A 7,393-nucleotide genomic window follows, 5' to 3' on the forward strand; every position below is an offset into this window, starting at 1 on the left:
GAAGAGCATTTTTATTTTGTTTTCTTTTTGCTTTGTCCTCGAACAATTGAAGAAATGACCCAGTTGGTTCCCTAAAATTTCTTGGTGTCTCAGAACTTTTATTCCTGCACCCGACCACCACATGTAAATATAAATTCCAACAGCTTTAACAAGGGACTGGGTATATCTTACATCAGGAGGAAATGTTTCATTTATCTTTTATGAAATCTGCTTAGTTCAGTTAAGGTTCATGGGAGCTACAGCATATCTCAGGAGCAATTGGCACAAAGTTTCCCACCCCAATAAAGACACCCTTTTTTATAGCTTTCATTTCTTTGATTTTCATTTTGGGCTCAGGGATGCTTCATTATAGAAGTTTCATTATGCAAGGGACATTAATATTTAAGGGTTGAATGAGTGTCATTTACAGGTAAAAAATTAGATGAACAGACTAAAAACTCTCATTAATGGAGTGAATGGTTAGCGAATGGATCAGTTAATAGCTTTTTGTTTCACCAATACCTCATCCAGAGTTGTCAAGGGTTGTGCTTCAACTACATGACACAGTCATTTGCTACAGATTCCCACCAAGTGAAGAAGTGAGTCATGGCTTTAGCCTTTAATGAACCTCTCCTTAGTTTTCACAGGTGTCCTTAAGTATGTGATTTACTTTTTGATCAAAGTACTTCTGCTGAATTTGCATATTTTTTATTATTTTTTTGTAGTATTATTTTACAATTATGCCTCAGGAGTACTTGTAGCTGCTACCAAAAAATGTAAACTTGCAAAGAGTGACTCAGAAAATTAAAATGGCTTCAGGGAACGCTCCCCGGGAAAGTGCACTGAGTTTATGGTATTATTTGTTTGATTGATCCAAAGCTATGCTTGGGTAGACACTGGTCTGTCCACTCATATTATCCAATGTCTCCTCAAATATTACACAAGTACCTTTTTAAACATTGCTGTTTATTACAGCTGAATGGAATTCTGCAGCCCTCAGAGGTTAATCAGTCCCAGCATAGTGCTGATATAACATTCTTATCAATGACAAATAATAAAACAGACACAAAGCGGCAATTAATAAATGCAAGTGAAATCCATCACAATGTTAATTGTATTGCACAATGCATCAAGAGGCTCTTTGGGCATTTAGGCTTTCCAGTGTTGTTATCATTAGTCCTCTTTTTTCCTTTTTTTTGAAGGCAGCCTAATCGGCAGTTAACTTGCTTCAGTACTCTGAAGTTAACATTCTCCTCCAAGAAGCCAAAATTCTTTATGTAAGTGTTCTGTTGACTTTATTGAGTTGAGTCAGTACTTCTCTCATTATAGCTTAACAGCGTCAGAATAATGTATGACTTCCCATCTGATGGATTGTTCTTTTGGGTTTTTTTTTCTTACTTTGATAAAGAGTAGTTTTATTACATCTGTGGTTCTAAAAATACTGCTTTCAATAAGCAGAAAGTAGTTCAATTATCCTTATTAGGAATTTCTTATTAGCCTTAATTGGAAAAGTTTACACCTTCTGTTTGTGGGTGAGGTGGCATGTGGGGGGATTGCATATACAGTTGATTTCAACCTTACAATTTGATTTATAGGGTCTTTATTATCATGTCTATGGGATACAGTGAAATTCTTACTTGCATGAATTAATAAATATGACACATGTAGCCAATGTCCAGCTTCATGATTATCAGATTATGCCTGTAGGTTGATATCTGTTATCACCCACTACCCTCATTTTTATGTTTTGATAACAATGTTAATATTTTACCAAGTCTATTCTTTAATAGGGAAACAGTCAAAAAGGTTATGTATAAACTAATAACATGACATTCTCCTATCCATTTAAAGACTGAGGAGATCCATAGTGTATCTTGGCAGCGCCAAGTACTAGGCAGGTACAAGTCCTGATCAGGGCATAAGGTAAGTCCGTCAAAGGGCTCACTCACATTCACACCGGCAAGGGGCCTGGTTATAGTGGGCAAGTTACTATAACATTTGTGGGAATGTGGAGGAAAACCAAAGTATCCGGATGAAAACCCTTGCAGAAACTAAGGGAAAATGTAGACTTCTGAAGACAATGGCCATGTATGGGATTGAAACCCAAAATCCTCGAAGAAGCAACACTAGACACCAATATGCATTTTCCTTTAAAATAAGCACAGAGTAGGGATGAGCAGAGAGACCATTAAGTAACAATTATTTTTAGTCATACAGATGTTTTGTTTCTGTCCTTCAGGTGAGAGGTATGGACTGCCTGTCTTCACCTGAGGCTGCCACTAACCACTTACCCTCTCAAACCCACATTTCAATTTTACAACCCTGGTCTCTTCTGCGTTTGGCCCAAATTCAACTCCTAGTTAAAGTCAGAAGCATTCCTTCTTATATGCAAGAGCACCTTGTAGAATCTGATGTTCTTATACACTTCTACCCTTAGTAGCCTATACAAAGGGCCATATATCTGACAAAGGTGACATGGTGCTGTGTATTTCTCTGTGGATGTATATACTGACAGCTTTATTTGCCTATATGTGGAATCTTTATCTCACCATAATTAACAAAAAACTCCATTTAGCCATGTTTGAACCTGAAGATCTTCTGTCCTTCTGGCAGTTCTCTTTTCCCTCTTTTACTCTGTCTCTCTCACACACCTTCCATGGTGCTGCCTGGGGCAGTATTCCTAAAGACAGTGTCCCTGTTAATGGTGCCCATTTTCTGAAAGGTGTGCCCAGACGTTTTCTCTCATTGCTTGTGGTTTCTCTCTCTTTAGCAGGTTTCTACAGGATAATCCATTACAGTGTGCCATCTAGGTGGTGCACCATGCTCTGGAATTATTATGCTATCTCAGTGCTCTGCAACAGGTGAAAAAATTCAAACAGCAATTCAATCAACACTATTGACAGTGGCAGATTTTATTACATACTAGCCATCCCCCACGGCTTTGCCCATGTAGTAGTGAAACAGGACAAACTTTAAAAATCAATAAACAAACAGGTATCGTTAGCTAATCGGATACAACGTCCGCTATGAATGTGGCCTCACCCGGCTCCACAATTCTGACGTCACACTTCTCCCTCCCTTCGGCCCACAGCCTCTGTCTCAGATTAGCGCGAATATATCGTTCCTGCAAGCAAACTATATTTAGCATGATGAGAGAAGTCTCAAAGTCAACTGGAATGTTCATGCAAATTCCAGAAAAAAAACCCAATCTAAATCCATTAAGTAGTTCTCTTGTTCACTAGCTAAGCGGGTGTAAGACACGCCCTGAGCCTGAAGTGTGAGAGAGGAGGGCCCTGCCCCCCTCCCCTTTGCATACCGCAAACGAACTATGATACTTAGTGTGACGAAAGAGGTCACAAAATCAACTGGAATGTTGAAGCAAATTAGAGAAAAAAAACCCGATCTAAATCCATTAAGTAGTTCTCTTGTGAAAAGCGGACATACAGACAGACAGATGTTGGATTTTATACAAATAGAGATAGGGAAATTTTAAGAGTATATAGTATTTTAATAATGGAAGGATAGGAAGTTAAAGAGACTTTCTCAGGGCCATGCAGTCAGTCATAGATGTGTGTTTAGCTGGTAATATTTTATTAGCACATTATGGGGTTTTCTAAGTTCTACTCCAGACATGGTCATTAGGACAATGTCAATTCTAAATGGCCCAACATGGATCTTGCCATCAATTCCTAATTTTTTAAGGTTTGATTTCCACTTCCAGAAGTCCATGCTTCTGCCTTGTGATCATTGTTCCAGGGATAAGCATTGACTCTCCAAGGCCCTAGAGTACAGTAAGATATTTCATAAAATGGATGTTAGAGTGGCAGAGTGATTTGAACCCCAGCTGGAGTGGTTTCTGTATGCAGTTTAAATGTTCTCCCTGTAATGATGTTTATTTTCTTTGGTTTCCTCTCATAGTACAAACACTTAATATACACTAGCAAATTCAATATAGTGCATTCTTCCTCAGAAGGTCCTAAATGGGTGGGATATTCTGCCATAACATGTATGAGGATCACATGTAGTACAATAAAGATAGTCAAGTGGACAGGTTACAGAATGGACCAACTAGAGGGTTTGTTTCTTCTCAAAAAATCAGTTGGGCTTGCAACTGTAACACTATAACAATACCACCAATATCATCATTTGTTTATATTGCATATGTAAGTACGAAACTATTGCTCAAAGTGCTTTAAGAATAGTAAAAGGAAACATTTACACTTACAAAAGATAAATAAATATTGTGGGACACCTCTCCAGTACATATTAGGAAAGTCTTTTTGGACCCTTACTTATTTTTATATTGTAGAAACAGTCCACTGTGAAGACATCCACCCAGAGGAATGATACTGCCCTGAGGGATGCATGAGTCTAGACTTCAGAACAAACAAATGCAGAAGCTTTATACCCACTGTGATCCAACTCCAAAAATAAGATTACTGTGACACAGCAGCATATGAATACCCTGATACTGAGTGAACCGACTTTGTGTTCTAAAATACTGGCCAACTATTGCCATGTCTTACACTGTTTTGTAAATGTCATTCATCATACAATGTGCAATAATTAGCTGGAACTGACACATTTCTTTTTGTGGGCAATAAAGGTAATTTATTTATCTATTAAATTGAAGTACTAATGAAATGAGTAGTGGTCTACTTGTAAAATGCCCACATTCACACCTGCCTGACTTTACTTAACCCCAGACCCTTTCATTAATCTTTATGAATGCTCCACTTGTCATCAGACACTTGTACTGTATTCATGAGCTATTGGAGCTTTCAGAGCTCCGACCTTTCACCTTCTTACTTCAGTGCATTCACATGAATTTCTGGACTATGTGGAGAAACATGAGGTCATTTGAGTTGTTCCTTAGACTTAAAAAAAAAAAACAACCCATCCATCCATCCGCTACATCCTAACTACAGGGTCATGGGGGTCTGCTGGAGCCAATCCCAGCCAACACAGGGCACACGGCAGGAAACAAGCCCTGGGCAGGGCGCCAGTCCACTGCAGGGCACACACACCCACACAACAAGCACACACTAGGGACAATATAGGATCGCCAGTTCACCTAACCCACATGTCTTTGGACTGTGGGAGGAAACCGGAGCACCCAGAGGAAACCCACCCAGACACGGGGAGAACATGCAAACTCCATGCAGGGAGAACCCAGGTCTCCTAACTGCGAGGCAGCAGCACTATCCATTGCGCCACCGTGCCGCCCATAAAAAAAAAAAAAAAACAAATATAGATAAATTTAATTTTCTCATGAAAACAAACTACTTTTTTCCAAATGTAATGCAAACATAAAATGGCATTTCTAGCTTACCAGAGGTTGTATTTATTAGGCACTTCAGAATTTCTCTTAAGAATTGTAGTAAATGTATGAATAGGTTTGAAATTTGTCCTGCCTCAAAGTAAGATATAGAAGAATTTATGATGCACCCTACACCAAGTCCCAGTGAGAAGTAAGAGGTCACGTTTGAGAGTGAATAATGTCAAACTCTTACGACACCACTTGCCACAAAGTGGTGCCAATGAGGCCGTTTTGTAATTTCCTTGAAAGTCGAGATGGCGCTTTTTTAGTTTTCTGACACTTATAGTAAGACTTCACTACAAAGATAATAATAATAATAATAATAATAATAGAAAAAGAAGAAGATAATACTGTAATGAGCACTGAAATGGATAATCCGAGTCACACACTCCAAGTGAAAGTAAAACCCAATAACAGGCATGTTTATTTACCAATGAATGATCTACAGCTATACTTTGAGAAGAATCCCCTTGCTGCTGTTACGGCCATGGGAAGTGAATAACAGTTATGCTGAAACTAGCTAAGGCTATAAGTCGCCTTCAAACTTCCAGTGTACTGTGGAATGCCATGCCTCTCTCCATGATGCTGAAAGGACAGGATTACATCACAACTTAGGGAATTCAGGTAGCTTTGTTTTTTCTTAACAGTCCGAATTGTAGCTTTAAGTTCATAAGGTGTTCACTCAGAATTTCTGACTCAGAAACTCATTCCTTGGACTTTACCACTTGAACTTGGTCAGGTTTAAATGCTCATGAAAACTTTCTGCTTCCGCCTCTGCTGCTCTTAAATGTGCACCTGTGGAGGTCCGCAGAGTTGAGCCCTGATGTATTGCCTGTTGGAGGAGTTGACGAGTTGGGTACGGTATGTGTGTTCTTCAAAGTATGGATGGAGATTTGAAGTAGTTCTGTTTCAGAGAGGTGGCATTCTGTAAAATGTACCCAATGGAGATCTTTGGAAATGTAGTGTTTCTTCATTGTGTAAGAGAAACTTGATTTTAAATGAGATTCTGTTCATTCTAGGGATGATAATGTAGCAAAAATGTATCCAACACACAGGCACATACACGGTATACACCTACACACACAAATAAGCAGTGTCAACTAAATTTAATTATATAAATGATGCAAGTAAAGAAAAAAACTATTAGCAATGAAAAAAGGAAAACAAAAACAGCTTTCTTTCACTTAGTAACATTTAAACTAAATTGAGTAGAATCACCATATTATTTTAATGCATTAAGCCCACACAGTTTTGTAGCAGATTTTTGTTTGTTGCGATGTCCCAAAAAACTGCTCTGTCTCTGCAAGCTAACATTTAATGTACTCCTGAAACCAGTCACCACATTAGAAAAATAAAACCATTATCTTCAAAATGTAATGCTGCTGCTTTGTTTCAGCTTTGAAAATATTTGTTTTGTTGTGGTATATGATATAAAAGTAATAGAAGCCTGACAGACTGGCAGATAGGCTACTAATATACAGTTGAATGAGGGAATTCACTGGTCACAGAGGAAGTGTTAGGGCATCAACTGGGCCACCCCTCTTTTATATTTATAAACTCCTTTAACAGAAACAGGCATATGATGGTGCATCCAATAAAGCAAAATGAAAAAATAGGTTAACTAAACAACAACAAAAGGCTTCCTCAGTCTTTTCTTGAGTGCTTCAGTTTTAGGTAGGAGCTCCAGTCATTAGTCTGCTCTCTCCTGAGTTAGATGTACCATGCTGGGAGCATCTCACTTTTATAGCGTAGGGACCACAGGGGACAGAGATAGTTTCCCTCTGTGGGTGGTTTCTCTGGGATGTGGGTGAAAAGGGAGATGTTACCATCTGTGACTGCGCCTCCTTGTGTCCTGGAGTGATAGTGCTTACCTCAGATAAGCCTGGAAGGCAAACCTCAGACGAACATATGTGACAACACACTGTATTAAAAAATGGTGTCCCATCAAGGCTGGTTGCTGTCTTGCATACAGTACTGCTGGGATAGGCTCCAGCACCATAGATCTAAACTGGTTTAAGAGGGTCAAAAATCGATGAATTAATGGATATAAGAAATGAAAACAGGCTTGTGATATTAGTATGATAACCACCTATA

This window comes from Polypterus senegalus, chromosome 13, assembly GCF_016835505.1.
Source record: "Polypterus senegalus isolate Bchr_013 chromosome 13, ASM1683550v1, whole genome shotgun sequence".
Lineage (NCBI taxonomy): Eukaryota > Metazoa > Chordata > Cladistia > Polypteriformes > Polypteridae > Polypterus > Polypterus senegalus.